This window comes from Silurus aristotelis (genome assembly GCF_946808225.1).
Source record: "Silurus aristotelis genome assembly, chromosome: 4".
NCBI lineage: Eukaryota > Metazoa > Chordata > Actinopteri > Siluriformes > Siluridae > Silurus > Silurus aristotelis.
This window is the reverse complement of record NC_139577.1, coordinates 29,815,232-29,824,166: the sequence shown is the minus strand read 5'-3', so window position 1 is coordinate 29,824,166 and position 8,935 is coordinate 29,815,232. Positions and strand designations below refer to the sequence as shown.

General features: G+C 37.7%; 1 long non-coding RNA gene across 1 annotated transcript in view; it reads left to right on the top strand.

Annotated features, from left to right (window-relative positions):
- Positions 1-3,713: 3,713 nt before the first annotated feature.
- The window catches only part of LOC310724630, a 49,215-nt gene continuing 43,993 nt past the window's right edge, over positions 3,714-8,935 (top strand). The window contains exon 1 of the long non-coding RNA XR_014533110.1: positions 3,714-3,787. This is a non-coding gene — a long non-coding RNA (uncharacterized lncRNA). The remainder of the gene's footprint in view (positions 3,788-8,935) is intronic.

Sequence of the window (8,935 nt, the reverse complement as noted above, 5' to 3'; positions counted from 1 at the left end):
CATAAATTACACACTTTGTACTGGTTTGTACTGGTTTGAAGCCCACTATATGAACAAAAGTATGTGTATTTAGTTATATGTGGTTGTTCCTCAAATTGTTAGCACAAAGTGGAAGGCACACAATTGTATAGGATGTATTTGGATGCGGTTTCATTCCATTTTCCCTTCACTTGAAGTAGGAGACCCAAATTTGTTCTAGCATGACAATACCCCTGTGCACAAAGCCAGAAATATATATAAATATATATATAAATATATATATAAAATATATTATATAGTATGCAGTAGACTACAATTGTACTGGAATAATCTAATTTGCTTAGAAATTTCCATTGCATTGTTATCCTATTTATTTATTTAATTTAGAATACTTAATTGATCCCACAGGGAAAATATTTCTTCACATATTCAAGTGATGTAGGAAGCTGGGATCAGAGCATCCATGATACAGCACCCATGGGACACAGAGGGCTAAGGGCCTTGCTTAAGGGCCCCAAAATGCCAGCTTACCAATACTGGGGCTTGTACTCCCAACCTTCCAGTCGGTAACCCTATGCCTTAACCACTGAGCTAACAGCTTTTCTAATGAGTTTATATTTGTATTTGATGCATATTTGTAGGTTCTGATTAAGAAACTGTGTTCTTAATTAATTGAGAAATAATCAACACTTTTCAACACTTCTTGCCTTCAGATGATCATGAGAATTAACAGGGTTCATTTATTTTCATGCAGACTAATAAACTCAGAAATGATCTACATATTTGGACTGAACTAGCTGTTTTCACTGCTTAGGAACAGACGTACAGCATCCTGGTCGAGGAAATAATATTACACCGTGTGCTTTACTTTTAAATCTTGCCTTTGTGCAAATCTCACCTGCAGGTACAGTAGGTGTGCATGAGAATGTGAAACTCTCTGCTTATCTCATTAAGGATGCTACAGAACATTTTTCACCACTTTGGCACAAGCCCTTATCCAAAGCGTCTTACAATTATCTGAGTAGTTAAGGATTAAGAGTTTTGCTCAGGGGCCCTGCAGTGACAGCTCGGAGGTGCTGGGATTTTGAACTCACAACCTTCTGATCAGAAGTGCATTGCCTTACGCACTGAACTTCCACTTCCCACAGGCATGGCCATAGGCATGTCCTGTGGGATCTCTACAATCCTGTTCTACATAAAATACTGCAGGGACATCCCCAGGCCTCACATGCTTCTGGTTTCCAGTTTAAGCACTGGGTTCCATTGCTCCAAGCTGTCTGCATAGAAAACAGGGACGAGAGGGTGAGTGACAAGTCCCATGTCAGGACTTTCACTCAGTGAAAACATGTTTATACCTGGCTGTTTATTTTTTTGCTGTGCATCTGTCAGTCAAGCCTTTCTGCTTGTGAGCAAACTTCATTTGTGACACTCTGCTGCTTGCCACTGAGAGAGTTGTCTTTAAGGTGTTCACCTCAGGTTACCTTTGTAAAAAAAATCACAGGTCAGCATTAATGATTTATTACTCATCATATACCAGTTCCTAGTTATCAACAGAGGATTTTGCGACCAACATATCCAACACAGATCAATTAATATAACTACACTATAGATCCAAAAGTTTGCGGACACCTGTTCATAAGTACGGTATGTGCTTTTTGAACGTTGCATTCCACATTTAGTCCCAATTTGCTCTTATAATTCCCTCCACTCTTCTGGGAAGATATTTCATTAGATTGTGTTCATGGCGTTTGCTTTGTGTACAGGGGCATTGTCATGTTGGAACAGGTTTGGGTTTCCTGGTTTAAGTGAAGCGTAAACCTTTATGATAATGGACCCATAAACATCCTATGCAATTGTTTGCATTCAGTTTTATGATAACAGTTTGGGAAAGAACCACAAAAAGATTGGAAAGTCAGGTGTCCCAATACTTTTGTCCATATAGTGTATGTATAAAGCAATTTCTTTTTGTTTTTGTTTCTCTATAAAAAATTTTTGTAAGTAAATATTTGAAAGGAGTAGAAGTTGGAGGTTCACCGAGCTGAAGAGGCGGAGATTTTCATTTTAAATGACGAGGATGTTATTTAGAGTTTATTAGAGGGACAGTGCATGTAGGACGTTTTGGAGACAAGGTGAGGGAGGTGAGATTGAGATGGTTTGGACATGTGCAGAGGAGGGACATGGGGTATATCGGTAGGAGAATGCTGAGGATCTGTGTTCTTACTGTGTTCATCTTACCTCCAACATGTAAGACTTTGGATGAAACAAGCATTAAGTTTTGTAAGATTTATTTAGATGAAGTCTTTATTTAGAGTCTTTCTTAAATAGTGTTCTTTCATTTATATTGTAATATTTATTTTATATTCAGTCCATCCATCCAATAATCCATCCATCCATCCATCCATCCATCCATCCATCCATCCATCCATCCATCCATCCATCCATGCATCCATCCATTGGTTTCTTACTGATCAGAGTGTTGGGGGTTCAAGAACAGCATTGTCAAGCTGCATTCTTTGGGCAAGACTTTAACCCTGGAGCAAAGAGGCGTATGTGTAGCAGATCGAAAGCTGTAACCACTGGACATCATGGCAACACACACACACCATGGATGGGACGATTGGATACATTGGATACATTTTTCATTTTTAACAAAATTAACGTAAACATGTATACAGTACATACATTAGAAGGACTACTCCCTCTCATCTCTCTGTATGTAGCCATGTGGCCATTAATAGGAAGAGACTACCAGACATAGTTTACTGATAATTATTCAACCAAATCCACAATTTACATATAAAATAACCTAAATAAATTGTTATATACTGGACCAGCATACATTTTATCAAAGGTAGTGTGAGGTTAATTGAATACCAACACACACACTTTGGAGTGGCTACACTCTCTCTTAACCCTGCATGAAAAGATATATAATATAACCTTGATGATCATCAAGACAAAAACCTTAACAAAGATTTAATATTTACAATTACATTTACATTTACGCCATTTAGCAGACGCCTTTATCCAGAGCGAAGTTCAAAAGTGATTTTTGATGTCTATCAATCAATAAATAAACACTGGTTCAATAGGTTGCAAACTTACAATACTATCTGCCTAAACTCTGTTGAGAGGAATTATCACACACTGGGTATTTATTTCACCATTAAGACATGAAACAAACTGGGAAATAAGTGCTAGTTTAGGTGTTTCACGAAGAGGTAGATCTTTACAGATTTTTTAAAGATAGGCAGTGACTTAGCTGTTCAGACATCTAGGGGAAGTTTATTTCACCACCTCGGTGCCGGAACAGAGAAGAGTCTTGGTGTATACCTACTTCTTATACCCTGAGAGATGATGGGACCAGTTGAGCAGTGCTAGAAGTTCTGAGGGTGCGTGGTGCAGTGCGGGAGAGTGGTGCAGATCATAAAAACTAATCAAAGTGAAGAATGCATCAATACCAAATATTTATCTCTAAACATTAAATTGTATAGAATTAAAATTGAATGTCGCAATCAATCAGCTACATATGCAACTTTAAAAAATGTGCATTTTGTTTGCAAACATCTTGCTTTAATCTGTAAAGAAATGTAGAGACCTTATAATAAACAGATAATAAAAGAATCCAACAACTCAATAAAACAGTTTCCCACTCGAAAAACATGTTATATTCAACTTCTAATTGCATTCAGTGTAATGTAATGGAAACAGCGACATCCGGGTCTCTACCTACAGAGGCGCAGGGTGGGAAGATGAAAGGTTTCATTGCGCATGCGCGGCAAATAAAGGCGTTTGGCGTTTTTCTCAGGTGAGTTCCTCTATAGGCATAGCCAATTCACCTTTTTGTTTTTGTTCTGTATTAAACATGGTCATATTACATTATTATAGTTATGTAACTTTAATATATATATATATATATATATATATATATATGTATATATATATATATATATATATATATATATATATATATATATATATATTTACTTTATTTACTTAATATATATTGTAAAAGTTTTTTTTTAGGTTGTATGGTGGTAGTTTAAAAAATTAACGTTTTCTTGCTATTAATTGACTAGGTAACAAAAATAATTAAAGTAATTAAAAATAAAGAAATAAATGAAAATATAAGCTATAAGTTTACAAAAACCTCACCTGAATGCAATAGAAATATTTACTAGTTTGTTTTTATTCATTTAATAAATTCTTACTACTTTTAATGGTACAAACAAACAAATAAAAATATCAAACGACCATTTTAAAGTGTTTGATGGCGGTTAAAAAGGTACAAGCAGCACACACACTGTATGGACAAAAGTTGATATTTGATTTCTTTATTAAATTCTTAGTACTTTTATTAGTATAAAAAAAACATTAAAAAAAATCAAACGACCATTTTAAAGTGTTTGATGGAGGTTAAAAAGGTACAAGAAGCACACACACTGTATGGACAAAAGTTGCTGGAGTTGAGGTGAGGAGGCCTGAGGTTCCGTCAGCGTTCACATTCACCCTAAAGGTGTTCAGTAAGTCAAGTCAAGAAGCTTTTATTGTCATTTCAACCATATATAGCTGACGCAGTACACAGTAACATGAAACAACATTCCTCCAGAACCCTGATGCTTCATTAAACAACAATCACATAAAGGCATGTGTGCAACCTGGTGCAAACAGTGCAAAGACAACACAGGACAGTGCAAAACCAACACAGGACAGTGCAAAGACAACACAGGACAGTGCAAAGACAACACAGGACAGTGTAAAGACAACACAGGACAGTGCAAAGACAACACAGGACAGTGCAAAGACAACACAGGACAGTGCAAAACCAACACAGGACAATGCAAAGACAACACAGGACAGTGCAAAACCAACACAGGACAGTGTAAAGACAACACAGGACAGTGCAAAGACAACACAGGACAGTGCAAAGACAACACAGGACAGTGCAAAGACAACACAGGACAGTGCAAAGACAACACAGGACAGTGCAAAACCAACACAGGACAGTGCAAAGACAACACAGGACAGTGCAAAGACAACACAGGACAGTGTAAAGACAACACAGGACAGTGTAAAGACAACACAGGACAGTGCAAAGACAACACAGGACAGTGCAAAGACAACACAGGACAGTGCAAAGACAAAAGACAAAACACAAAATAGCTCCGCCAGTAAACTTGTAACGAGACAAAGTGAACAAAAATGAACAGAAGCCAAAATGTAAACAAAATGTTGTGCAAAAGAGCAAATATAGCAGCAGTTCAGGAAAGATGTGCAAAACGGCATGTAAACAGTTTGTAGTAATGAAGTGAAGTAATGTGAGTGGTACTGAAGTCATGGTTGTGCGACGTGAGTACGAGGTTGAGTTCAGAGGTCTAAAGCAAGAGGTCTTCCACTACAATACATTAAAAGCATGTGTTCATGGAGCTGTCTGTGTGCACAGGGGCAATGTTATGCTGTAACAGGACTAACTTCAAAAGAGATGTATATGTATAGGATGTCTTTGGATGTGGTAGAATTACAATTGTATCTTCAACTTTGTGCAGTTTGTGAAAGAGCCACATATGGCTGGAAAAGTCAAATGTACTGTATAAAAACATATATTGAAGTATATTGTATATATTTTCATATTGTGTGTTTGGGGGGGGTAAATATAAGGGCTTTATAATATTTCATTATACCCGACTTGAGCATTTATTAGGCGAAGTTGTTCAGCACTTGTCCACTTTGGGGCGTTGTTGCCTTATTTTATTTACTTTGCCATTTCACCTTATCACGGAAAAGGGGAATGAATGTTAAAAAAAAAGGCCTGAATTTGTGTATTCTCCTTTGTTTCTGTATCCATAATAAGAACTCGGTTGTTGGCATCGTACTCTGTGTTTAACTGAGTTTTATTCACCACGTGTCAGATACTTTTTGTCGGACAATAAATCATACAGAAAAAATGAATGCACCCTGGAGCATTCGTTTTAATGGCGATGGTACAGAATTTCCTTATAAAATGCTAATGTGTGCTATAGGGCTGAACCCTTCAGATCCCTGTACGTGCCTCGGGGTTATTTGTTTACACTCGGAGCTAGGGTGGCTTTACGTTGTTTTTTGGGTTTGTCATTGTTGTTGTGACATTGGGATCTGTTAGTAATAATCGGAAAAAAGTCCCCTGACTAATTCTTTCGAGTTATATTTTTGAATGCATGTTATTTTTTCGCCTCACTACAGTCCCGATGAGGGTTTTGTTTAAAAAATTAAGGCAAGGCCCTTAACCCTCTATGCTCCGGGGGTCCCTTACGAGGGAAATATCAAGGTCCGTGATGTCGGAGTGACGTGGGGCCGCCTTCCCGTGGGCTCACCACCTGCAGGAGGGACCGTAAGGGACGGTGCTGTGAGGATGGGCAGCAGTCGAAGGCGGGGGCCTGCTTAGACTGCTGCCCCCGCGACCCGAATTACGGATAAGCGGGAGAAAATGAATGAATGTACCCAGTTTGCAGTGCAATATAAAACCCTAATTTACTGGTATACAAGAACAGTAAAAGGGTAAATTGGTAAAAAGTTTTTTATGTCACTTTAAGGGTGCAACAATGTTTTTATTTATTCTATTTTTTTTATTATGTTTTATTATTATATCTACTAAACAGACGGGATATTAAATGTTGGGGAACACCCTGTTTTTTAATGTTTGAGAGACACATGCATGTCTCTTTTCTTTCCATTGAACAACCTATGTAATTTAACAGTACGAAGATTTACTTTGATCGAACAAATCTATCAGTTTACAGATGTTACACTTTTTTTTATATATAAAAAAATAAATAAATCCCTTAGCAATAGAAACTGTTTTACACAAACATTCAGCTGAAATGCTTTGCCATGCAAATTGTAAAACCTGCTGAATTTGTTCATCACTAGTTGGAGATTTCTTTCTGACCTTCCAATCCAGTTCATCCCAAAGCAGTTCAATAGGATTTAGGTACGGTGAATGGGCAGGCCATTCCGTGATAGATAACACTCCAGGAGACTGTTTGCTCTCTCTGTATTCCAGGTGTGATTGCATGGTGTTGAAGTGTGGAATGGTAGCCATTTTGGCTCAGTATTACTTTCACCTGGAATAATTTTCCAATTCCAATTTCCCTGCTCCAGAACAACCCTAAACCATTAGGCTATACCTCCATTTTTGTGGGTGTGAGGTGGTCTAACATCTTCTTTTTCTGTTTTCCGTCTGGTATAACTTCTTCTGTAAGAGACAAAAAAACTTCTTCTAATTATTTACTGTCCACTAATTGAAATTCTTTTTTTATTTGTACAGTCAATACTTTGGTCATATTACCGAGACATTCTCTTTGGTTTAATTGCACACATGCTGTAGATCTGATAGGGTTAGGGTTAGGAGATTTATGTTACACATTACAATGAACAGTATAATTACTGTATAGATATCCTTGTTCTTGCTGGATGTAGAAGACAGGAAAGAAGCAGCAACCTGCAGTCCTGCTATACAAGACTTCAAGAACATCTTGTTTAGAAGCTTACTAACTCTTGACAGATGATCTACACTTAACCTGATACTAACAATCATCTGATTCTTGTTAAAGACTCTGGTTAACAGATCAGATCATGATTTCAATTATCTGTTTATTTTATTTATAAGCGACAGGGCAGGCATGTTTTCCTCAGAACTGAATCAGTCATTGAACGTTAACTGCTAGGAGACTGATATAGGCAACAGTGAATTTCAGTTTCCTTTCCTGTTACAGCATATGGTGTTAGTCAGACAGCCAGCTTGACAGTCATATTTGAAGCTATAAATCCATATTTGCCCCACACATCAGCGTTTCCTTGCAGCTACAGCTGTCTTAATTGGATAGAAACACTTGCACAGACTGTAATTGATGAAGCCAGGTTAGTGACTGACAGGCCTGTGAGCTCAGTAGCATGGCAGAGAAATGACGTGACAGGTTTACACTTTGCTAATTGCAATGCGATTTAGTCAGGCTCGCTCGCTGTTAATTAAAAGGGCAACACAAGCCCAGTAGAATTTTTTGTTTCAAATCTGAATGGTGCCTGCTGGCACGGTTACTTCTACATGTCTGGATTCGTAATTTCCTAATCAGTTGGATCTTGACCTTGGACTGCCACTGTTTCCTTCTTAATGAGATTTATACTGCACATGTGTACATTTGTGGTTTTCTATCAAGGCTCTACTCATTGCATAATTTGTTCAAATGCGACTTTTCTTTACTGTAGTAACTCAGTACTTAATTAGTGCCCTCTCTCCACCCTTCTGCTGTTCGTCACTTGAACTACCTAAGACAGGTGTCGGCATTAGGTGATTACCAGCTGTAAGTTTCCCAGTTATCTCCAGTTTAGAGAAAAACAACGAAGTCTTATCAAGTGCTGCATTCCAATCAGAAAGATGTATTATATTATTCAAACCTGGAAAATCAATACGCCATAAGGGAAGGGAAGCCTATAGCGGTATCTTTGCCTGTGTTTGAGTAATGGAACTGCAATTCTCTGAGCACCAGGAGAGGCAGTTAGAATAGTTATTAGCACCGAGGCTTCAGTGGATGATCAAACTGAGCATGACGACACAAGAAGTCGGATGTGATGAATTGTATCTTTATCATATTCTACATAGCATGTCTGGGATAGATGTGAGTACACACTTTTTTTTTAGGTTTTGTGAGATAAATTTTACATAGTTATGTATGAGTCTTGTACCTGCAAGTTCCGAGTTATTAGATTCCTTCTCTGCTGTTTTCTTCTGTTTAATCTCCTGGCTTTTTTAAGGTTATCTCAGGACATGGTCATAATGGTCATATGAAATGTATTCTCCTTTTGGCACTCATCGTCCACTGTTCAGAGTTTTTAATCACAGTTCATTCATATGTTTCTCATTAGCTGCACTGTCAATTTAACAGGAAGAAAATGGATAGTGCCAGACCTTTCTTGATGGAGC